Source organism: Felis catus, chromosome B3 (genome assembly GCF_018350175.1).
Source record: "Felis catus isolate Fca126 chromosome B3, F.catus_Fca126_mat1.0, whole genome shotgun sequence".
Taxonomy (NCBI): Eukaryota; Metazoa; Chordata; class Mammalia; order Carnivora; family Felidae; genus Felis; species Felis catus.
This window is the reverse complement of record NC_058373.1, coordinates 57201107-57227614: the sequence shown is the minus strand read 5'-3', so window position 1 is coordinate 57227614 and position 26508 is coordinate 57201107. Positions and strand designations below refer to the sequence as shown.

The following is a 26508-nucleotide window of genomic DNA, read 5'->3' as shown; positions in this document are numbered from 1 at the left end:
TTAACCAACTGAGCCACCCAGGCGCCCCAGAAAGCCCTTGTTTTAAAATAAGTTGTAAATCAACTTGACAGAGACAGGTTCTGAGCCTCTAATTGTATACATTCCTTGGGTTCAAACATAGCACCGGCGTCATAATGGATGGTTAGCAAATTCTTGTTAAATGCGGAGTAGATTTGAATTGGCAACTAAATTCATAATTTTCTATGTCAGGACATTCCTTTTATCAAAGTGAGTTGCCTTAGATTGCGGCCCAGGTCTTCCCTATGCCTGATGCTGTTTGGTCATCATCATCATCACGCCGTCTTTGTGATCAAGAAGCATTCATTCAATCCTTCTGGAATGAGTGGCAGCAGCCCAAGATCTATCTTCAGGTGAGATGAGAAACAGCTGGCTCTCATTCTCTGTATCATCATCTTTCATATACCCAGAGTCTAAGATCATTAGTTTTAAAAGAGCCTCAAATATTGGATAAGTTTTGTTGCTACAAAAGAGGGAATAAGAGGAATGAAAGAAAGCATGTTATGGGGAGAGGAGGGAGACGATGAGCTGTCAGTCTCTTGGTGCAAATCATTTGTCATGGGTCCTCTTAGGTCTGCAAAGGCAGGGACACCCCTGTTATCATGAAGAGATTGTCATGGGACCAGTAGTATATACGCATACTGAGTGCACTTATGTTCTCGGTCAGTTGATAATGGTCGCAGGATTGCAATTTCGCCAATGCTCTTGGCAGTTGAAATTAAAATCAAATCTCCAAACATAGATTTAAAGAAGACAGATGGTTTTTCCCAGTCTCTGAAGAGGTGGGGGATAAATTTCAAACATTTTTCTGGCAGTCATTGTTTACACTTAAAAACTCAGCTAATATCGTTAGTAGAGCACTGGAACAGGGTGAAGTTTTCATTAATTAGATAAAGAATTAGAGACCACTCAGAGACCACTGTAAAAAATACGCATGCGATTTCCATACTGAACTTGATGCTTCTAAGATTCATCATTTTGTGTCATTACTTACACATCCATTCACAAAGAGGTAGTTGTTTCTGGAAGATGGCACTGGAAAAGTAAGGTCCAGTCAAAAGAAAAATCCAAATTTGGTTACCACCTTCCTCTGAATAGAAGTGAAACCACATACCTGACGTGCAGTTTTCAAAATTGCCTTTTCTAGTTTTTTTTTGTACCCAAATCTGAACTACATGTTTCTTGCCTGTATTTCATTTCTCATTCTTTCTAGGCTCCCCTTTCATTTGATTCAAGAGCATATATCTATCTCCCTATCTTTGAAATCTTTCTTGATTTTTGCTTTTTAGCCCAAGGAATTCAATTAAATTCATCTGGCAGATGGAAAGCTGAGGCCCATAAGGGCAGTAACAAATACTAAAAATAATGAGAAGGATGTAAAAATATCCTGATTTGGGGTCAGGGGGATTTAATAGGACTCAGAGGTTTTAATCGATTAATTAATTAATTTTTTCTTGGTTGTCCTTCTTCCTCTTTTTCTAATTCCCTTTGCTCAGGTACTGAGAAATATTCTTTGGCTTGAATGCTGGAGCTGAAGCAAACAGCCTTCCTCTAGTAAGTGCTCACTGATCCTCCACTCAGAATTGGTGTCACTGAACAGTGGTCATGAGGGCCAGATTTTCTGGAAAAACTCTAATTTCAGAGAAGTTCTGTTGTCTCTCATAAACACATAAACACAATTTACAGCATATAGCACGTAACCCGGTTCAGAGATTGGAAGACTAAGGTTAATCTTCATGGTTAGTATTAGTCAATTGATTAGTCAACATGTGTATTTGCATGTACACTTATGCATACATGTATACATATGCTTGTTTAAAATAAACTATATGTGTGTGCATATATACACACATACAGAGGAGTCTCATTCTCATTAGTTCCATTCTATTGAATTGTTGCAAACACTGAGTTAGCAAACACTGAATCATTGCTCCCGGGGGAAATACAGAGTTAGGTTCCTGCAAGCCTCTTGTCACAACATTCTCATCAACTGATCAATACAAAGCTTTGCTTTATGTGTATTTCTGTTTAAAGATACCTTATTTAATATATATTGCCAACTCATTAACATTAAACTCGGGACCAACAACACTGGAACTTATGTTTGAATGAAGGTTATCTAACACATGTATTTCTCTCTTAGGCGCATCACAGCTTTCTTGCACTTAGTAACACTAGACAGCACTTGAGCACTATACTTGGGGGTCATTTTAAACAGTGAAATCTACAGAAAGCACAAAAATACCAAAACAACGTGACACTTAATGAACCATGAAAAAGACACTTGTTTACGATATCAGAGCTGAAACAAAAAGACAGAGTGTGGCCTTATTTGACTTCAACTGGAAATGTGCATCAGATGATTCCAATTTTTCATTTTGTGCATTGTCTGTGAATGATTGAAAACCCTGCAGATATTTTCTTTTTATGGAACACTTCACGAATCTGTGTGTCATCCTTGTGCAGGGGCACACTAATCTCTGTATCATTCCAGAATTAGTGTATGTGCCACCGAAGCAAGCATAAAACTTCACAAGTATTGGCTTTAGTGTTACAGATAAATTCTAGCAAGTAGGCAAATTTACAATACGGAATCCACAAATAATGAGAATCAGTTGTGTGTGTGTGTACTTGTCTCACCTAAATTAATTACAGAGGAGAAATTTGCAAAAACAACAAATCTAAAAAGTCTAAATTGGCAATATTAGAAATTTCTTGGACAGTCCTACAATAGTGGACATTCAGTCTGACCATCTACCTACTACATCTCTGTTTACCACTGCTGAATAAAGGCACTGATCCTAAGAAGTACAAAACTGAGAATTTAAGTTCCCAAAAAGATAAAGTTATAATCTTTCTATAAGATTTCGTTGTCCACTCATTAATGTTATGTGCTAGCTTTTTGATTCCCAAAAAGATATCTGATGGTCTTCAATACCCTCCCTTTCTTGTTTTTGTGTCTTCTTGGCATTTAGTACACTCTCTCTACCATATTACATGTTGAAGGAGCACCACCACTATATACACAACATTGCTTATACTTGTGAATTTTTATTTAAAAAGGGGGAGGACACCTGGGTGGCTAGGTCGATAGAGCACTTAACACTTGATATCGGCTCAGGTCATGATCTCACAGTTAGATCAAGCCCTGCATGGGGCTCCATGCTGAGCATGGGACCTGCTTGGGATTCTCTCTCTCCCTCTCTTTGCCCTTCCCCTGCTCGTGAGTGTGCATTCTCTCTCTCTCTCTGTCTCTCTCTCTGTCTCTCAAAATAAATAAATAAATAGAGCCCCCTTTACAACAAGGTGGGGGGGAGACAACATTTAAGTTAAAAGCCAGTCAAGTGTGACTACCACCAACAAATGGTATTAGTGTTTTTATCTATAGCCCTTAGGTTAATCAAACAATTGAGTTTGAGGAGAAATTTTCTGAACTTAATGTGTATGCAGTAGAGAAGCTTCTATACTTATATATGTGTCCATCTCCTCCATTGGGCTATTATTTTGAAGGCAGCAGTGGTGTTTTACTAATTTTTGTAGCCTTTATATATAACACAAATTTCTGATACTGAATAGATGGATTGTAACAAAATATAGTTTGTACTGAAAATAAGGTCTCATCATTGATTTCGTGAGTCTTACATTTCAATAATGTCCTTTTCTTTTTTTTTTTCAATTTAGAAAGTTTTATACTTTCTTTGGATAATTTTAGCTTCATCAGTTTGAAAGGTGAAAAAATTGATTCTGGTTTTTCCAACTTGTTTCTTTAATTTTTTTGTTATTAAAACAGAATACTATGTTTATTTTAAGAAAATTAGAAGATAAACAATATGAAGAAAATGACACCAATAATTCTTCCTTTTGATTACAATAACTTAATATTTCAGTATATATATATTATATATATGAATATATATATTCACTTATCATATCTAGAGTAAATCTACTCCTTCCCCATCCTCCACTCTAGACTGAGAACCAGAGAGGCACTGTAACTTTTGAGAATATGGCATATTACTCTGGGGTGTAACATGGTTTAAAGCATTTCCTGCAAAAAATTCTATGGAAAAATGTTCTAAACAATGTTCTTTTTAAAACAGATACAAGGTCTACATAAGAGGGCAAAAATACACATGCAGGTTATTGGAGACAGCCACAGCCTAAAAAGCAATTGTATTAACATTTCCAGTAAAATATGGGGTGCCTGGGTGGCTCAGTCGGTTAGGATCTGACTCCTGGTTTTGGGTCAGGTCATGATCTCACAAGTTCGTGAGTTCAAGCCCCACCTCAGGCTTTCATAATTTACTGGCAATGAAAATGATTTGACCAATTATATAATTAAAATGATATCAATAACAACAGCTATCAGAACAAACCCTGAAATTCGGGCAAGGAACAAGTGACCTTAATCAAGGCAAGTTTTTAGTCCTCCTTGAAATCTACAGATACACGAGTAGAAATGACAATTCTGCCTGACACTACCATGGCCAGTACAAACTTCTAGTAGAGCCTCCATGATAGGTTTTAAACACCTTTGTTCAGGTTTATTTGATACTCAATTAACTTAACATGTTTAAAGGGTGCAATTTGGTAACTTTTTACATATGCATGCCCCTGTGAAACCATTGCCACCATCAAAGTAACAAGTATCCCAAATAATTTCCTAATGTCCCCTTTGATGCCTCCCTCCCACTGCTTATGCCTACACTCATCTTGAGGCAAATACTTATTTGCTTTCTTTCACTACAGAGTTTGGATTTCCTAGAATTCATGCAAATGGAACCATACAGCAGACACTCTTCCTCAGGCTTCTTCATTCAGAATAATTATTTGGAAATACATCCATGTGCTTCCATGTAGCAATAGCTTATTCCTTTTTATTGAAGGATATTATCCCATTTTATGAATATACCACAATTTCCTTATCCATTCACATAATGATGGCCATTTGGATTCTTTCAATTTTTGGTGATTACAAATCAAGTTGCTATGAAATTTTGAGTTCCAATCATTTGTGGACATATGCTTTCATTTCTTTTGGATAAATACCTAGGAGTGGAATGGTTAGGTCATATACTAGATGTATACTCAGCTTTTTAAAAAGCTGTTGAACTAGTTCTAAAGTGATCGTATCATTTTATACTCCTATCAGTGTATGAGATATTGAGTTGTATGAGACATCCTCTCCAGTACTTAATATGGTATGTCTTTTTAATTTTAGATAGTCTAATAATATGTGTTAGTATCAAATTTTGGTCTTAATTTGTATCCCTCTAAGGACTGATTATGGTGAATATTTTTCATGTACTTATTTACAGTCTGTATATGTCTGTATATCTCTTTTCTGAAGCATCTTTTAAATTTTTGTCCAATTTATTACACTATTATAATATATTTTTGTGTAATCCTACTGAGTTTTGAGAGTTATTCAGCTTGTGAATATATATTATCTACATGTCCTTCATCAAATGAATGATAAGGAAATATTCTCCTAGTCTGTGACTTGTATTTTCACTCTCTTCCTTTCAAAAAGCCTAAGTTCTTAATTTCGATGAATCCAATTTATTAAATTTGCTATTGGCTGCAAATTTATTGCATGTAAAAAATCTTTGTCTAATAATGCAAGGTCACAAAGATTTTCTCCTATGTTTTACTTCCACACATTTTATAGTTTTCTTTTTGCATTTAGGTCTATGATTCATTTTTAGCTCATTTTTGTATATAGTATAAGAAATGGATTCGAGTTAAATTTTCTATATTTGGACATCTAATTATTCCATTGTAATTTATTGAAACAACTATTCTTTCTCCATTGAATTGCCTATGAGTCTTGGTGGAAATTTACCTGAATATATACATACAATTATTGGATTTTTTCTATTCTATTACATTGCTCTGCTTGTCTGTCTACCTTTATGCAACATCATATTGTCTTGATAATATACTTATACAATAAGTAGTATAAGTGCTCCAAATCTGCTCTTTATTTTTAAAGTTGCCAGTTTTCATAAAGTACCTGGTAGGATATTGACTTCATCGTATCGACTCTATGAATTAATGTGGAAGAACTGACACATTAACAATACCAAGACTTCCAAGAATTAATGTGGTATGTTTCCCAATTTGTTTAGATCTTTAATTCCATTCATAAATGTTTTGTAGTTTACAGTGAACATGTCTTGCACATACTCTATCAGATTTATTCCTAATTTTTCATATTTTTGCTATTATTTTAAGTGGTATTTTTATTTCAGTACCCAATTGTTTGTTACTAGTATCTAGAAATAAAATTGATCATTTATATTTATGTTGTATTCTAAAATTTTCCTAAACTCAGGGGTTCTAGAAGCTTTCTTGTAGATTCCGTGAGATTTTCTCCATAGACAATTATGCCATATGTGATTAAAGAAAAACCTGGTTAGTTTAATTCCTATCTCTTATCTTGTGCTGGCTAGAACTTCACTATCTTGAATAGAAATAATAGCTAAAGCAGAAATTCTTGCTAGTTTCCTTGTCTTAGAAGGAAGCATTCAGGGGCACTTGGGTGGCTCAGTTGGTTAAGTGTATGACTCATGCTTTCAGTTCAGGTTCGTGAGATTGAGTCCCTTTTTGTGCTCTGTGCTGACAATGCAGAGCCTGCTTGGGATTCTCTCTTTCTCTCCCTCTCTCTGCCCCTCCCCTGCTTGCTCTCTCACTCTCTCTCCCTCAAAATAAATGAATAAACAAACATTTTTAAAAAAGAAGGGTAGCATTCAAATTTTTCCCATCACACGCTTTTTAAAGTAAAAACTTCTCAAAGTGACTACTAAAACATTTGAAATTACATATGTGGCTTGAAATACACACACACACACACACACACACACACACACACACACACACAATCTCTCTCTCTCTCTCTCTCTCTCTCTCTCTCTCTCTCTCACACACACACACACACACACACACACACACACACACACACACACTTTATGTGGTGTGAGATGGAGGTCCAAATTCATTCTTTCACATCATGATATATAATTGACTCTGAGTAATTCCTTTTATGTTTCTAGAATCACTGCTAGTATTTTATTGAAGATTTTTGAATCTAAGGATATTGTTCTGTAGGTTTTCCTCCCTTATCAATTGTCTTTATTTGGTTGATATCATAATTGTGGTCTCATATAATGAGCTCAGAAGTAATCCCTTCTTTTCTATACTTTGCAAGGGTTTTTGAAAGATTTGTATTCATTCTCCTTTAAATGTTTGCTAGAATTCATGAAGCACTTCTGGGCTTAGATGCTTTAGTGGGAAGTTTTCTAAATTAGTAAATCAAATTTTTACTTATGATATATGGTTCAATTTTCTAATCTTTCTAAATCTATTTCAGTAACTTGCTTTTTTTCCCTAGAATTTAATAAATTTTACCTACATAATCTAACTTGTCATAAAATATAAGTATTGTCTTATAATACTTTTTATTTCTGTAAGATTGGCAATAATGTCTTCTCTTTCATTTGTAATGTTAGTATATCTTCTAGTATATCCATCTTCTCTCCTTCTCCTGGTCAGTCTAGCTAAAAATGCTCCAATTTTGTTGATCTCTTTAAAGAACTGACTTTGGATTCAGTGATTTTCTCTACCTTTTTTTCTGTTCTATATCTCATTTGTTTACTGGTTCTTTTGTTGTCTTAAAGGATTTCCATTTTCTTTTTGGAAATAGTGCCTCTCTCATTTTCTGGAAAATACATTTTTATCTTCAGCTGGGCCCTGGGAACTGTACTAAGCTATGCGGATATAATGGCCAGCAAAACCAGATGTGGTTTCTGCATCTTGTGGATCTTGTATTCTAGATAGAGGATAACTAATCACATTATCAGCCCCAAGGATGCTTAGTTAAAACTGATTGTAGTCTTATGAAAAAACAAAAAAACAATTCTAAGAGAAGACAGAAGAAAGCTACCTGGCCTGTGGAGAGAACAAAGATTATATCCCAGTGAAAGTGAAGAGAGGAAGTGAAAAAGTTAAGAAGTGAAAAAGCAAGATTAGACCTGAGCAGGTAGAATAGGAGTATAATGGACGGAAGATGCAGTATCGGCAAAAGCTTTGCGTGTGTAAGAACATGGAAGGAGGAAAATGCAGCTAGAATACAGGAAAGAGAGGGAAAGAAACCGTTTAGTGCTTCCTACAACACACTGTGCCTGCCACACTGTTGGCTGCTTAATAGATTGGATATCAGCATGAGGACTGGTGAGAGAGAAAAGAAGTGTCAAGAATGTCTCCTTGGCGTTGGCTTGTAAAATTGGATGAATGGCAGTTCAATTCATTGAACTAGGTGCTCCTAAAATGTTTGTTTGAGAAGGTCATAAATTCAGCCCTGGTATGTTGAATTTAAGCTGCCTTCAAATAGAAATGTAGATTAGGCAACTGTATATAATAATCATCACAATAATAACAATAATAATGATATGTAGCCCTTGTTCACCAGGCAATATTTTAAGAGCTTCCTATAACAATTCATTTAATTCTTCCAGCAAATGTAGAAAGCTTATTATTTCTTTCTTTCTACCGATGACTCATAAAAATGTGTGTGTGTGTGTGTGTGTGTGTGTGTGTGTGTGTGTGTTTATCTGGACCTCAGCAACAAGATAATGGGGAATTGAGACAGCAGAGGGCCAGAGAGTCAAGTAGGACTGGTAAACAGTTTTGATGGCTCCTTTAAAGCTAGTGAACTCAATTTATAATAATCCCAAAAGGAGCATTGTGGGGCACTTGGCTCACCTGGGCAATGACAGAGAGAAAACAGAAAGTGGGCTGCATGAGACATGAGGATTTGCTCATGAGTTGTGATGAAAAGACACAAAAGCAAAGGAATTTATGGTATGGCCAAGAATGTTATTGAAATAATGCATGATAAGACTTTAGAAAAAAATGGACTGGGGATTAGGAGAAATTAAGGAGTCAGTGGATTCCCTTTAAGCTAATCTGGAGCCCCTTCAGAATCCTTGAAGATCCAGAAATAGTATTCTTTATACAATGCAAGCCTAAGATGTGCCCTGGCTTAACACCATAAAAATAGTATTGATGTGGCTTGAACTCCAGAAATTTGTGCTTGTTCTCGATCACTAAATCCTGACCAAGCTGTTTCTCTTTAGGTGTCAAAGATAATTTCAGTGATGTCCCATCCCCAGAGGTCTGTGCTTTGTAAGCCCAGTAAAGCTAAATCCAATAAATCTATTCACAATTAAGATAGTTTCTCATATTCATTAGACTTTCACCTTAATTAAAGGTTTATTTCTCTATATAGTTTTTTTTTTTTAGAAAACATGGAAGTTGAAGCTATAAATCTAAACCTTAAATAACAAACCTTTCCTTAGGCTTATACATTGGCAAAAATTATTACTGAGGTAGCTTAAATATTAATAATAGCTATTAACAAATAGCCCTGGGTAACATAATCTCAGAGGACACCTCTATATTTTCAGCATCAGTGGCTTATCATCATTGAGATACCTAGGAAAATGTTTGGGGACAGGGAGAGAAAGAGATAAACTGAGACCCTCAGACAGAATGCCACTGAAAGGAAAAATGTACAGTTTTGTGATGTCCTACAAGTTGGATTTTCTTAGGCTCATCAAATCAATGTGAGGAAGAACATTCCTTGCCTTACATTACTGTGTAATCAAAGTTATTTACTTGCACATTTTGGGCATTGCAAATGATTCTGACCTTTGCTAAACTATTATGCACAGAAAGAAAAACTGTCCCTTTAAAACTTGTCTCTTGATGTTAATAAATTAGGGGCCTCTCCCAGTTACATGCCAGACTCCATTTGTTGTAATGTTGAAGTTTCCAGGTGAAATGCACAGCTGCCAAGCTAGCCTTTCAAGAAGCTGCCTTTGGGAACATAATACTTTATTATCCGTGTTGTGCCGTTCTATGCCGAGTAGTAGGTAAAATAATGACAGGGTTGAATAAGTGAAGTATTTCAAGGTCTATTCTCTCCTTAGCTAGAGAAGCACCTCCAGACTGCTCCATCCATCTGGTCTTCCTCAGGGCAGAAGAAGCAAGTCAGTTGGCTGGAACTGAATTCTTTCACCTGTTTTGTTTTTGTTTTTGTTTTTGTTTTTTAGACTAAACTTGTAAACTGAATTCAGTCTCTAATACGTTTATCTAAAACCAAGGTTTTGGCTTCCCTGGAATCACATCTTCTTTCACTAGTGAAGGATCTTTTCCATTTGTTTTGAGTTTAATAGTTTGCCAGTTTCCTGTGCCTACTGATCAAGGGCAGTTAGTTTAGTGTTATTCTTTTTTAACCCCTTCAAATGCCAGCCTCTGATTTATGGTGGAACAAAATTAACCATTAGTCCAGTTCTATTTCTTGCTGACAGAACATAATTTCCTCTTAAAAGGTTTTTGGGGAAAGATGCAATAATCTTCAAAATTTGGCTTGGACATCAAATGGCTTTTATTAAGCAACAGTTTGAGTTGAGTACAAATGAACTGAAAACATATTTCAAATAATAGAGGAAAATATCTTTGGAAAACCATATATTGGATCTTTCCAAAAGTGAAACAATTTAAAATTTGTTGTGGTTCTTGGCAAAAACAAACATGTATGAGTTTGTTGGGAATAAATGGAAGAAATCCAGTTTTCTGGGAAGAAGACATTGGTTTATTTCTTGTTATGAAGTAGGATAGCCTGTTAATATCTTTCTTATCTCCAGGAATGGTGACAGAGAAAATTATGAGAACTAACATCCCACTATATAGAGGAACTGTACAAATCAACTGTAGTTCTACTGGGTTTTAAAAATACATTTTCTGGAATGTAATGCAAGACAGGGGGGAATGGAATAATACTAGAAATCTAGACACAATGGCAGACATTGAGGGGGCTAATTTTGTCAGGAACCTCCTTCAATATTCCCAGACACTATTTACTACATTCTATTTTGTATTGTAGCTGAAAATGGGTGCCCTTGCTCATCCTGTTCTCTCACGTAGCTTATGAACTGGTAGACCCCTTAAAGGTCCTCTACCACCATTGTAATTTGATCTGGAATATAGGTCAGTTTCTCGAAGAGGTCTTTTCCTCACTCTCTTCATCAAAATTAGATCTTCCTCCCACTAGTTTTTTTTTTTTACTCATAGAACCTGCTAATTTTTTTAAATCTTTATTACCATTGGTCAAAAAATATTTATCCTTGTCCAATGTCTAGTATCCCATTAAACCATTAGCTGTGGCTGTATTGTATACTTTCTGTGCCCCAAATAATATTTTCACAGCCTCACTTCTGATTTTGGCCATTCATCTCATGGTGATGGCAAGTTCCTTGTCTCCAGGGATCTTTCATTTTATAGGAGAAACTTCTCCTCCTTTGCTGTAATCATCAAGCAGGCATTTGCAATCTGGAATGTAGACAGTTAATAACCCCAGGAACAACTTTCATCCAATGTGATATAGAGCTGACGGAGAAATGCTTTAGTTTATCCTCAGGTGGAAAATGCTATATAATTGTGAATGCAGCCCACTTGCTTGGTGTCTTGACCAAAGTTTTCATATGCACACTGGGAAGATATGATTTTTCTTCCTACATATCATTAATGCAGATCCTTAGGTTTGTAGAAAGTTGGATGTATTGTTGAATTTTGTGTCCTCAGAGTGTGTCAGAATGGTTCTTTTGCCCTTTGTCAGCTGATCAGTTGGACTTCACATCTCATTATTATCTTTTGCTGGACTCTATTTCCAGATTCGTGATCAGATTTTTTTTTTTCTGACAACATCAGAGCTAGTTCTTGTTTCTTGTTCCTGGGGTGGGTTCATGGAGACCCAAGACATCCCCCTGTTTCTGGAGCTTCACTCATCCACTACCTCTCTCCCACGGAGTTCTGAGAAGAACATCAGACTTTTCAGCACTCATTGGTTTCATAGTCCTGTTTCTAAAGTAGCTTTATTTTTTTCTCAAAATTTCACAGCAAGCTAGCATCTAGGTTTATACATAGCTCTCACATGGTTTTGTCTCCAGAACGTGGGAATTCAAACCAGCTGACTTTTGAGATTTCTATCCCAGGACTTAAACTGCTTAGAGATTTTCAAAACTAATTCTACCCTTTGAATTATGACCTGAAGCAGGAGAGCAATCAACGTGCCTGGCATTAGAACCCAAGAGTCTCTAGCTGCAGCCAAGCAGCTCAGAGTTCTGAGGAAAACCAATGACCCTCTAGTGGTCCCTGGAGCAGTGCTCAGCAGAGTGGACCTAATGGGAAGCCATTTGAATTTGAAGTTCAAATCTAAAATCTCCACATCAAACTTAGAAGGAAAAACTATTTAGCATATCACATACATCATAATTAGCCTTAAAGATTACAAGCCTATTTTTTCAAAAAGTGAAATTCTCTTTCCTTGTCAGGCTATTACTGGTACATTGTCTAATCTCAATTTGTAGCACAGAATGGTGAGAAATTCCATTATCTCTATTTTATTGATGAGAAAACTGAGGCTCTGAAGAATTAAATATCTTGCTCAAATCAGAGAGTTAAAAAGTGGTAGAGGAGATGAATCTCTGGGTTCTATTCCTGAAGCCAAGACTATGCTGTATATTAACTAACTTGAATTAGTTAGAAAAACAAAACAAAACCAAAAACTAAAACTAAAAACTAAAAATAGAACTACACTATAATCCAGTAATTAAACTCAAAGAATACAAAAATACAGATTCGAAGGGGTATGTGCACCCTAATATTTATAGCAGCATTATCAACCACAGCCAAACTATGGAAAGGGTCCAAATGTCCACTGACTGATGAATGGATAAAGAAGATGTGCTCTGTGTGTGTGTGTGTGTGTGTGTGTGTGTGTGTGTGTGTGTGTGTGATGGAATATTACTCAGCCATCAAAAGTGAAGGCTTGCCATTTGCAATGATGTGGTTAGACCTAGAATGTATTATGCTAAGCAAAATAAATTAGAGAAAGACAAATATTGCATGATTTCACTCATATGTAGAATTAAAGAAACAAAACAGATGAACATATGGAAGGAGTGGTAGAGAAGAAAGGGAAACAAACCACAAAAGACTCTTAATGATAGAGAACAAACTGAGGGTTGATGGAGGAAGGTGGGTGAGAGATGGGCTAGGTGGGTGATGGGTATTAAGGCACTTGTGATGAGCCCCAGGTGTTGCATATAAGTGATAAATCATTGAATTCTACTTCTGAAACAAATATCGCACTGTATAATAACTAAAATACAAAATAAATGAATAAAATTATTAAAATAACGTGGTAGAGGTGGCATTAAATTAAAATTAAATTGAAAACTATTTAATTTGAAATCCTCAATTTTGCTACAATACTATGAAACATCCAAGCCAAAATAAGCCACACCAGAAACATTTTGTTCAAATGAATAAATTTTATTTTTACCTAGAGAAGTAAAAATTTACCTATGAGGAATATCACATATCTTCTAGGCTGTCAATTTAATGTCATATTGGAAAGCAAAAAATGCTTCCCTATTGGAATGGCATACATTTTTCTTTATATCATACACCTAAAAAGTTTAGCACAGACAGCTAAAAGTGGAATGGGGAACAAAGTATCGTTTACTATAATTTTTATTTCCTTATTTGTGGCTCTTCCCTATCAAATTGGTGGTGAAGTTGTACTTTCGATTCTTAAACCCCAAAGTATCAATGTGGGATCATGGTGAGGTAAGTAGATAATGGTCTTGGGACGTGTGGAAGTCCCACTCTCTGGTTTCTTCATATAAGGGAAGCAATTTCTACTACTAGCAAAAAAGCATGGAATGTAGATTGTAACCACAATACATTTTTATTTACATTTCTCATTCTCCCTTTCAATTTTTATTTAGAGAGATATATTCCCTCCCTGCCCCTCAGTGAAAACTGGGACAGGCTAATGGTTTTCTGTACCCATTCAGATTAAAAACAAACAAAAATCATCAACTTTAGTCATAAAAAGTCATAATTCAGAAATTCAAGATCCAGTCAGTATCCACAATCAGTATCCAGTCCCACATAAGTGTTAAAATTCTAAACTTAGTGGCAGATCTAACTTAATGTACTTCAGGTGGGGGTAGAGGGCGGGACATGGGTGAAGGTGGTCAAAACGTACAGACTCCCAGTTATGAGATAGATTAATTTGGGGGATGAAATGTACAGCACGATGACTATAGTTACCATACCAAATGTATATTGCATATTTGAAAATTGCTAAGGGAGTAGATTTTAAAAGTTCTTGTCACAAGAAAACAAAATTTGTAACTATGTGCGATGTTGGATGGTTAACTAAACTTAGTGTGATAATCATTTTGAAATATGTAAATCTATTAAATCATTATGTTGTATACATTAAACTAAATACAATGTTATATGTCGATTATATCTCAATAAAACAGGGAAAAAGATGATACGGCTCACTTAAAATTTTAGAACAAAATTTAGAACAAAATTTTAGTAGCTGCAGTATATGTGGAGTGTGTGTTCTGAAAATAGACCCCCCCCCCACACACACCTCTGATTTAACTTACTTCAAGCGGAAAGCTGCTTGGGAAGGGTTGTGAGGTACTTATATTATCTGCTTTTTTCATGTTCATATTCTCTATTTTCCTTCCAAGGTGTGTTAGGTGAGTCTTTAGGCCAGTTCTTACTTGTTTTACTTGTTAGCAATATAGGCCTGGCAGATGGCTTTAGTTATTATCCTGAGTGGGCCTGGCTAATGATGAAAGGTAGATCTTTCTCTTGTGGGTACTTTTGTTGGCACTTCAAAGGTTGCCTACTTGGCCATTCTTTCCTGCAACTGTCATAATCAACTAGATGTATCTATCTCCCTGATGGTCTCTTGCAACCTCTAACTCAACCCCTGGGCATCCAGCAATATACTCCCAGCCTTTTTCCTGAGGTCTCTATGCCCCTCTAGAAGATTGGTCAGGACCAATCTCCTGATTGGTCAGGACCAAGAAGATTCTGTTTTTACTCTTTCAACCACAAGGCCCAGACCTGCCCATTGGAGAACATTCCTGTGAATGCTCCTATGACACTTGGGGTTTCAGGACCATCTCAGTGCAGAAGCACTAAAGTGAGTCTACCACCAGAGATGTTAGTCTGCCCTGCTATTGCCTACTAGATTTCTAGGAATCTGATTAGACTCCAGCTTTAGTTCACTTTAGCTTCTTCAGGCAGGAGTCAGGTACTGCTCTCTGTTTTTGGATTTCAGGGAATATATCTCAAAATATTCTGAGTGATTTCCTTATCAAGGATATAATCCAAAACTTATAAATAGGGCAACAATTACTGTGTGCCCTTTCAAATTAGTTTCAGAGTATTGTCTGGCTAACCTGCCCAGAGGTCATCTGTTACTCTACAAAAAGATAACAGTTTTCAATTACTATTTACCATTAATTAAGTCTCAGACTCTGGAAAGTTAGATATTTACTAGATCGAAGCAAATTATTTTTGATCAGTAGAGATGGAAATGATTTGTTTAGTAAAGAAAACAATTGAGGGGCGCCTGGGTGGCTCAGTCGGTTAAGGATCCGACTTCGGCTCAGGTCATGATCTCGCGGTCCGTGAGTTCGAGCCCCACGTCAGGCTCTGTGCTGACCGCTCAGAGCCTGGAGCCTGTTTCAGATTCTGTGTCTCCCTCTCTCTCTCTGACCCTCGCCCGTTCATGCTCTGTCTCTGTCTCAAAAATAAATAAAAACGTTAAAAAAATTAAAAAAAAAGAAAAAAGAAAACAATTGTTTTCTCTGGTTATGATTTTTTTGTCCTATAGGACAGTATACAATTTTCTATCTAATTTTGAAATCTTATTTGGCATTTGCTCTTTATTGAATATATATGTATATTTTAATATATTTATATGTATATTATATGTTATATTAAATATATGCTATGTTATATCATTTATATATTTTCTTGAATATATATATTCAATAACTATATACATATATATATTTTTTCATTTCTTGTTTCGTCACCAGGCTGGTTTACTCATTAATGAGTTACATAAATTATTGACTGTTTATTTGTATGACAGCTAACGTTTTGAAAATCATATTTTGATACTCTTAAAGGCCCCTAAGATTGAATTTAGAAAGTGATGCCTTCTTTCTCATCTCTTGGAAGGAGGGTGGTGAGATCTTGGCAAAGCCATAGCTTTCTCTAAAGAACTGTGTTCACCAATCTCTTTTACAAAAACGTCTCCTCAAAACTCTGGTCCCTTATTATATTTATGAACTAGATGAAAAGATATTAGATTCTGTGAACAGGTTTTAGATCATTTTGTTTGAAAATTGGCATATGGAGGGTTTGTCTCTCCCTTCTGTTGGACTCCGTGATAAACTACCATATTGACAACTCAGTCAATCTGAGACACAATAAGTCATCCTCTAACATCTTGTTTTACTACTATTGAAAAAAAAAGAATCAGCTGACTGAATGCACAAAAGCAAATGTAATTACTTTTGACATTTGACTCTTTTGTAGGAAACCAGGTTCTCACATTTGCAACATCTTTTTATTTGATAAGCCCTCCTTATTCTCAATGTGGATTCAGCTGGCAGTATTCTCTGAACCTCACATTTTCAAAATATTTATGTCTAGTAACTTCTGAAAGAGGTCACTATGAATTGGCCTGGCTTCCATCATCTGTGAAACTGAGAATTGTTTGCTATTTATGTGGAGCAGATACAGGGCAGGTGCTGAGCAGGGGCACAGAGTTGAGAAAGTGACCTCATCTCAAATATAGTCTTCTTACAGATGTAACATGATCATTCTGTTTAAAGTGACTTTGAAGACCATCATATTTCCTACATAAAGCCTATATTCAAAAATACCTTCTGAAATCACTTATAAATGATCAACTAGGGAATCATTTATCTGATTGGGGTTATGATCCCTCACCTTGTTTTAATGTCAATTTATGGAGATGGACTCCAGTAACAAAAAAGGTTCTGTGATATGTGTCTACATATGACCTGAAAACTTAAAATAAATGCAAGACATTTCATTTGAAATGAAATGAACACAGTGGAAGTATTTGCAATTATTAACTAAATAGGAATGACAAGAACTTTCAGGCTAGTAGTTTCTTTGCTCATTGCATTTCACTTTCAGATGAGTCCAACTTTGGAAAATGACGATGTCAGCATAGGCAATCCCAAACTGGTTGAGATCCTTAGTACCCTTTTAGAGTCTTAAGAGCATGTCATCTCAACAACTGGGACAGTTCTACAAAGTTTTAGATTTTCAAATAAATAAAAATATTTGTTAATTGCAAACATTAGGATCCAGAGTTAATTTATTAACATTACAGTGCTGTATCTTCTGGAAAAATACTAAACACAAAATGGTCCCCCATTTTCCATTTTATATTCAGGCCCTGCAATCTTTGAAATGCTTGAAATGCAAGTTGTAAAATGCAACTTTAAAAGAGAATTCATTGTGCCAGAATTGACAAAGGGCAGCAGAAAACTTACAAGCTGTCCTCTAGTCAATTCAAAAAGTAATTAATTGCAGCTGCTGTTTTGCAGCAAGCTGGGGAAATGTCACCAAATACAGAAAACTCCAAAAAGAATGACAAGGCCTTCCTGTAATTTTCCCAGCCTAAACAGAAATGAGATGAATGCATTGTGACTGCTGTAGGTAATGAGACTTTGTAAGATTATTATAAATAGGGTGCATAATTAGCGTTCTACAGTTCAGTAAGCATTTTGTGTTGTTTTCGTGAATTTGGAGTAGGCCCCAATGGCTTGACAAAACATTCACTCTCTCTAAACCAGGCAAACATCTTGGCTTCAGACGCTGCTTCCAAATGCACTGACTGTCAATTACTTGTGAAGATGAATTTAGAAAATAATCAAAACATTAACTACAAGAAGAATTAACAGTGAGTTAGTGGCTACATGTGTCAGCAATGTGCTATTCACTCTACAAACTACACATTACATGTATTATCTCATTTAATTCACATAAGGCAACTATTGCTATTCTCTTTCATAGATGAGAAACTTAGGTTTGAAGAGGTATACCTGACCAATATTCATAGATAACAAACTATTTGAATTCAGGTCTTTATAATTTGAAATCCTTGATTTTCTGAATCATACCATCTTACTTTCCACAGATTCTGCAATGTATGGAAATTTATTTTGTGGGTTTTTTTTCTTTGAGGTGCTCTTTATGATGCTTGCTATGTTTTTTAGTGAAAAATGTTCCAGGGGAGCAAATGCATTCACTATGGAGAGGCTGGTGAAGGCAGGCATTACAAAGGGGGAAAATGTAGAAATTGTTAATGGATGAGTGTCAGGCACCATCCATCATTCTGTACTTGTATTTGCAAAGGTAAAGTCATAAATATCCAAAAGTTTTCATTTATTTTTGGTAAGGATTAAAAATGGGAGGACTAAAAATAATGTGACTATCTTTGTTTTCAAAATGAAAGGAAGGCATCATCAGTTTAGAAGATCATCAGTAAAAAGTAAGGAATACATATCTCTCTGTATCACAAACAAAAAATTGTACTTTAGGTCTCAAATGTATCATGACCAAAGACATCTTGAAAACTATGGTATGAGCTAAGGATCTGTGCAATCGGGGACTTGTGAGAAATGAAATACAGGGAAAGAGAGTAAACCAGGTTTCTGAGGAGCTCCTTTCCCTGTATTAGTTGGGAGCATGGTCTAAAATAATGTAACCAAAATACCCAAGGCACAATAACTTAAGCATTAGAGAAGCTTACTTTTCTTTTATGTGATAGTTAAAAATGAGAAGTCCAGTGGTGCCAGAGTAGCTGGGTCAGTTAAGTGTCGGACTCTTGATCTTGGCTCAGGTCATGATCTCATGAGTTCATGGGACTGAGCCCCACGTCAGTCTCTGAGCTGACAGTGCAGAGCCTTCTTGGGATTCTCTCTCTCCCTCGCTCTCTCTCTGTGCCCCTCTCTATCTCTCTCTCTGAAAATAAATAAATAAACATTTAAAAAGTAAATACAAATAAGAAGCCCATGAACACTAGGGAATGTCTGCCATCTTCAAGATATACCTTCATTTCTGGATGCTTGGCACCTGCATCTGCCATCAGACCTATATGCCAGCCAATGAAAAAGAGGAGAAGGGCCAAAGAGATAGCAGACTTGCTCATTTATGAGTAAGCTTCAGAAGTGGCACACATAAGATTGCTTAGTTATCTGGTCACAAAGCCTCCTAGAAAATAGAGTCTTTTGTGAATTGGCCATGTGCCCAGCTAAGACTCTGGAAAGAGAGTATAAATAGTGCTGAACAACTACTAATATCTGCCCTACCCAGCCAGGGAAGGAAGGAATGTAGGTGGCTGAGCCCCAGGAAACATCATGGTCCAAAATTTGAGTTGAGGATTTCCTTCTGTCTCCTCAAATTCCCTCCCCTTTTTCTGGATACCTCTTTGCCCTAACTATCTCTGGAGGATTGTAAAGTAGAGGAAAAAAATTCATACATGTTAATTATGCAAGGTGGCCTTTGGTACCCAAATCCCATTGTTCATCATCCCGCCTTTCTCAGGTTGATAACACTCAAAAACAAAAACAAAATAGCTAAATGAAAAATAAAGGGTCAACATTATTTATTATCAGACAAACATATACAAACAAAGGTAGGGCTTTTCTGGATTTCATTTTTTTTCTTCAGGAAACATTAGGCTGCAAGCCAAAGTATACTGTCCTATATATACCTTTCCATTTTGGAGGGTCTATGGAATCAACTCTGAATCTTTTTATCCCATAAGTCACATGGACAAGAATGAAAAGTATGTTTCACATACACCACTTCTCCCAAATCTAAGATGCAGCTGAAAGTGTGAAGAGGCTGGTGGACCGTGTCCACCCTGTGCCTACCTCAGGACTTCCAGATATAGAAGACAGAATGCTGCATTTGGGAGAAAGAATTGGAAACAGAAGACCACGAATGGTTGGGTGCATTTTACGTTACCTTCAGTACTTAGCACTGACCAATCACGTCAGCTTCTCCTCCTTTGGGGGAAGGTAGTTAGTAATGGGTAGAGACAGAAAGTAGCGGTAAAGGCAGAATTTCCCTCCTCTTCAGGTTGAAGCATAAAAAAGAGAATGAGGAAATAACACACTAGTTACTGTAGAAGAACATACGATAAAACAAGTCATACATCCACTGGTGGATTTGTCCCCTTCTACTCAAGCGGTAACTCAAAGAGAATTGTTTACAACCAAAAGACTTCGGGATGACATAAAACAGACGCAGCTATGGCTCTACACATGGGAGCAATCTAAAGGAAACAAGACACAAAGAAGCACATGCACATCTATACCTTCTCTGTTCTTGGATGTAGGAGAAAACACGTTAGATAAAACCTGGATATTAAGAACGTACGATTTGGGTGAGTTGTTTTTTCAATAGGATGAAGAACTCCCTGATGCCAGCTGCTATAGTGGCCATGCTCCTACATTCAAGAGAGGCTGTTGCTCTGGCCAAGTATATACTACTTGACCTGCTGGTGTGTATCTCATCCTAAAGATTGTTTCTAGGGACTGTCACAGGAGCCTGAGTCTTTTCTCTGTTTACATCTCCGGACTCAGATGGCTGCTGCTGAAATTGAAGGGAAGCTAAGCTGGGGCTTTAACAACTGGGGCTTGTGGTTGTTGATTAGTCTAGGACCCCAAACCCTAAATTCAGTGTGTGTGGTTATAACCCTCATTTTCCCTTCATTAAAATGGAAATACTAACACATACTGAAATCATTAGATTATGAAGATGAACTAGCATTACGAACACCAGACATTTAATACAATGCATAATATGATTCAAGAGTGTAACACATTATTAAAATTGTTGTTGTGGACTTGATTTTCCATACAATGTGGTAAGTTCTGGGTACAGGAGAACAATTAGCATATGTTTTTGCTTCAAAGGGTATATAATCTAATATAGAGAGAGAGATAGGAAAAGCAATTTGAACAATAATATAATGTTCTGTAATAGATGTATTCACAGTGTGTTTTACAGAGGGGCCACACGTTTTGCCTAATTTAATTCAAAAGGAAAAAGGAAACTTTGAAACTTTGCTTCACTCTCTAAATCCCCACGCATAAGGAGAGTCCCACCTGCAATTTCACCCATTTCACTCAATTTCACTAAATTGAGTATCACCAATTTAGGTTGTCTTCCTCAACCCCCACAGCTGCAAAATCCATTTCTTGCTTCACATCTTAATGTTCAAAATCCATCTCCATGCCACTTAGCGTTTGAAGTGTGAATGACATTTTCATGGGTAGGGTTTATAAACATCTAGAAATAATGTACATAAAGCAGCTAGTAGGTGTTCAGTACATTTTCTGATTCACTAGAAGTGACTTAGTCAAACCAATAGTATCTCTGAATGACAAGGAAATGTTAAAAGGATGGAGGGTCCAGCTGGGGATTGAAGAAACAGAATGAGAGCTAGGTTAGCGGCATTAGAATGAGAGTGTAACAATCACAGAACTTTCTGTTCACCAGTTTAAAAAGACAATCACTGAAAAGAATTTCGTTGTCGTGTCAAGGATCCTTCCTTTTTAAATAAATATCTGATGAAATATCTTGACTTTTAACTTGCTGAAAGGATTAATGGGAGAAAAAAAATGTGGAGATAGGGTACAGGACAATGCATTGACAATTGCATTGAATTTATTCCTGCATACAATGAACAGAATGACTTATATCATAGGAATCAGTGTGGCTAAGTATATGACCTGGTACCTAAGAATTTGCCAAATGCCAAATGAAAGGCAGAACGAGAGACTGATAGCTTCCTGGTACTTCCCAGGAAATGAATACTTGCAATAGCTTGGACTTTCGTGCCATGTTGTCTATACTTAGCATATGTTCAAGTACTTCACCAGCTATGGATGCTTTTCTAATTTCTGATCACTCCTGGGACTGGCTTCCCAAGCCAGACCACCTTTATTGCTCCAAGAAACATGTGCTGAGGTTCACAGACATTCCTATTTCCTCTGACATTTATGTTTCCTCCAGTGTCCCTTTCTCACGTCTCCTGAAATAGGACGTGTTCAGTGATATGAAATGTGTTGTCTGACAATGTGATCAATAGAGCAGAAACCTACCTCAAGATACCCTGAGACCTATGTCTCATATTCATAAAAGGAGTTATTACTTTGGGTGCTGCTAGGCTGCCGAGTCTCTCCATTTTTATTAATTGCATCTTTCAGCTGCACTGGGTAGAAAAGAGTTGCTGCTTTATGAGTTTTCTCATTTCCCCAATCCTGCAATGTTTTGGACTCTGAATGGGGCAAAAAAAAAAATCATTCACAAAAGTAACAGTTGCTTGTCTCATACAATTAAATTCCTAGAATTGACTCCAGAGGTGATGTTTTGAAGTGAAGCGGTGTATATTGGTCATAAATGTCTTTGCTATTTGTTGAAATTGGAGTTCGATTTGGAGATGAAATCTGATAAAGTAAACAGAGAGTGAGACTGGAGTTAGGACACATAAGTTATTGCCTGAGTACTCTTGCTGACTGCCTGGGAAGCTTTAGCCTAGATCGTGCTTTTCTGGGCTATGGTTTCTTCATGTGCAAATGTTGACAGCTGTGTCTACTCTTCTGGAAGATGAAGGATTTTTATCTGTAATTATATGTATATAATAAGGTAGTTGATATAAAAACTCTAAATTATAGCCAGGGCTTGAAGTCTGCAAAGTTACATAGTTTAATGGTTTAATGGTCAACTGTCACTGCCTTGAAAGTTTTAAGAATTTTGAGCAAGGGGCCCAGCATTTTCCTTTTGTATTTGACTCCACAAATTATGTAGCTAGTCCTGATCATGGAATATTAGATTGTAACTAAGAAAACTTGATATATATAGATCTCTATACTATAAACTAGAGATTATTTTTCAATGATATAAATTAATAATTCATCCAATGCTTACAAGAATAACTTGTTTTTTAGTCCTTACCATATAAAGTACTCAATATTAACTAGTTTATGATACTAACAGAAGTTATTTCTACTTGGTTTTCTATGATATAGTCATCATTATCCTATGGGAAAAGTAGTAAAATCCTCTGGGAGAAATAAACTTATAAATTTTGAAAAATTCTCTTTGGACCAAGGTTATATTTTTTTGTCTTAGTATTTTAGAAAAGACTGTAATTTTTAAAATTTTATTTGAGAGAGAGAGGGAGAGGGAGGGACAGAGAACGAATCTTAAGCAGGCTCCACACTCCATGCCGAGCCCAACACAGAGCTCGATCCCAGGACCCTGGGATCATGACTTGAGCCCAAATCAGCTGCTCAATTTCTGAGCCACCCAGATGCCCTAAGACTGTAATTTTTAAGTAGAAACTATCTTTTATCATCTTCAAAAAAATTTTTAGTGTTTATTATTTATTTTTTGAGAGAGAGAGATAACACAAGACACACACACACACACACACACACACACACACACACACACACACACACAGAAGGAGGGGCAAAGAGAGAGGAAGACACAGAATCCGAAGCAGTTCCAGGCTCTGAGCTGTCAGCACAGAGCCCGATGTGGGGCTCAAACTCATGGACCATGAGATCATGACTTGAGCTGTAGTCGGACGCTTAACCGACTGAGCCACCCAGGCACCCCTTATCCTGTATCATCTAAAGTCCCTGTGGCTGGTGATTCTCAGGCAGAATCCTAAGCACAAGTCAACCCAGCGACACCTAGCAGAGTGGTAGCCACTGTTGTCTCTGATTACAAACTGTAAGTAATCAATTTTTTTTTTGAAAATACCTTACTGAGTATGAAGAATCAGTGACATTAACAACATATATGTGGGGAGAGGGCATGCTATGACTAGTCAGTTTAATTGTTACATACATTAGAGCTATTACAGTACTTTTGTCCTTATTCCTTTTTTAGCTCTATCATACAGAACTAATAAGTTGGAATTTGTTTTTCAGGAGTTGAGACTTTTTTTTACTGTTTGTTTATTTTTGCACAAGAGGAGGAACAGTATGAGGTTGTTATTCATTCAAGTCCATATACATGTAATCATCCAATCCCTGAACCACTCACAAACAATACCCTCTTGCATTCCTAGTTTTGGGTTATCAGGCTTTCAATTTTTTAATTGGCCAATCATAAGACTCATGATTTTAGGTGGCATATGGAAGAAACTCCACCTTTCATATTTTATGTGTATTGTCATTATGTTTATTTTGTTATATACAAAAACATGCTTATTTCAGAGAGCTTATAGTGTTGTTTGGAATACCAGCATTGTAAACACATGGCGTAAAAAATGTTTTAAGTCCTGTGGCATTAAAAATATAAGGGGGAGGGGGAAACACCTAATTTAGGCAAGAAAGGTAAAGAAAAAAAAAACACATTGAAGTTGATACCTAAATGACATTAGTAGCTAGCTTAAACCCCTAGTTTGACCTCAAAGTTAGCTTGGAAGCTGAAAATATGAACAAACAAATAGGTAGGTGCAGTGTGTATGATGACAGGTATAATAGGAGAAAAATGAAGTAACTGAGGTTGAGAGACCTCGCTAATCTTTAAAGGAAAAATAACAAACAGTAGTTAATGGGAGATGACCTGGATCCAGAAAAAGCAGAATCGGGACATGAGAAGTTTAGAGTATTAGGTGCTTTCGGAGAATATTTTCTTCTCTTTAAGAAATGCTACATGCAAAGACAAATGCTACATGAAGACATAGACTCTGTCTTGTTCACTGTCATATCACAAGGTTTATAGAGAACCTTCTCTGTAATACGCCCCCTATATCCTGTGTTCGGTAATGGAATGAACTGTCTTGCTAGCATGTAGCAAAGAAGTTAAAAATGACCAGCTATATTTGTCCAAGTGAGACTAAACTGAAGCCTGTGACTAAGCAGTACACCTGTAAATTGTCTTCCTGGACAGATTCCTTATACTTTATTTATTTATTTTTAATTTTTTAATGTTTATTTTTTTTTTGAGAGAGACAGGGATAGAGCAAGTGGAGGAGGGACAGAGAGAGAGGGAGACACAGAATCCAAAGCAGTCTCCAGGCTCCAAGCTGTAGGCACAGACCCTGACATGGGGCTTGAACTCACAAACCATGAGATCATGAACTGAGCCAAAGTCAGATGCTCAACTGATCGAGCCACTCAGGCACCCCAGACTGCTAACACTTTAGTAAAATACTTTTTATACATAAATAAGGATAATGCTTATTCTATCTAGACAGAGAGAGAAGGGGTACATACTGGCTTATTAATGGAGGTAAAATTCTATTAGGGCTCTTACTCTACTTTTTAAAGAAGTTTTAAGAGATGTTTCAGAGTCTAAAATATTTTTAACTATTTTGTATGTCATTGTTCTAGTATATCATCTTCTCCATTGGTGGAGTTTGTGGAGGTACTAATGGACCACAGACTTCTTCCTAATGACAATGTAGAAACATCTGTCCTTTGAATAATGAAAATAATGAAAACTGGTGGTGAATATCCAGAATTTTCATCCAGGTCACTTGATGAACATATAACCAAGTCTAGGAAATAATAAATTCTCTTATCATTGATTTTTTTTGGTAATATTGTGAACTGTTGATAAATTTGCCATAAATTGCTATTTGCTTTTCTTACATTTGAGTTAAAAAAAAAAACCCTGATTCTAAATTCTGAAAAAGGCATTAGTAAATGTGATCTTTACCACAGAGAAACTAACTATACCAAGGAGAAGCTATTTATTTAGTTGATGACAGAATGTTAATATAAACCAGTGACATGCATCATGTGAGAAACTATTAAAATGAGATCAATTAAAGCCAATGCCTTCAAGGAAAAATGGAATTCAAATGAAAATATTTTTAATAAAAACATTATAAAAGAACCTCAATATAATTAGTTTTAAAAATATTTTGAGCATTGATTTAAAAAAATAAGGTATTTATATATCATGAGGAAAAAGACTAATTAGTGGTTGATTCCTTAGGCAGAGTAAAATCTATTGTTACACAGAATAATTTTTTAAATCTAATGAAGAAATGTAAACTCGAATCCCTTATATGAAGGTGATTAAATGAATCATGTTTCATGTACTTGATCAAACGATACTGTCAGGAGAGTAAAGTCAGTGAGAGTAAAAATCAATTATTTTGATTCCTGGGCATCTTGTTGTGCTTATTCATGAATTAATATTCTATGGCCTCAGAGTCTTCTGCTAACTACAGTCTCACAAGATTTGCAGTGTCATAATGGGGCTCAAGAGGGGGCATATGGGTCATTTTCAGAACTACTCAGGAAAATAAGTTTCTCAGATGGTGGACCAACATTTTATTTTCCTTAAGGGTACAGTGTATTCAACAGGAGCGAACAGAGTGAAAAACTACCAAGTAAAAGGCAAGTTTACTATTCTAGTTTTCTTTTTCCTATTTTTATTATGCCCTTCCTCTAAAAAGAGGGAGGGAGAAGGGGAGGGAGAGGGAGAGAGACGGAGAGAGAGAGACAGAGAGAG

General features: G+C 36.3%; 1 long non-coding RNA gene and 1 other non-coding gene across 2 annotated transcripts; one reads left to right on the top strand and one right to left on the bottom strand.

Annotated features, from left to right (window-relative positions):
• Positions 1-26508, top strand: LOC123385958. Its single transcript, XR_006599271.1, has 4 exons — positions 1-371; positions 1515-1572; positions 6014-6127; positions 26342-26508. It is a non-coding gene; the product is annotated as an uncharacterized LOC123385958 (long non-coding RNA).
• LOC111561080 lies at positions 2440-2542 on the bottom strand. The gene has a single exon (XR_002743443.1). It is a non-coding gene; the product is annotated as a U6 spliceosomal RNA (small nuclear RNA).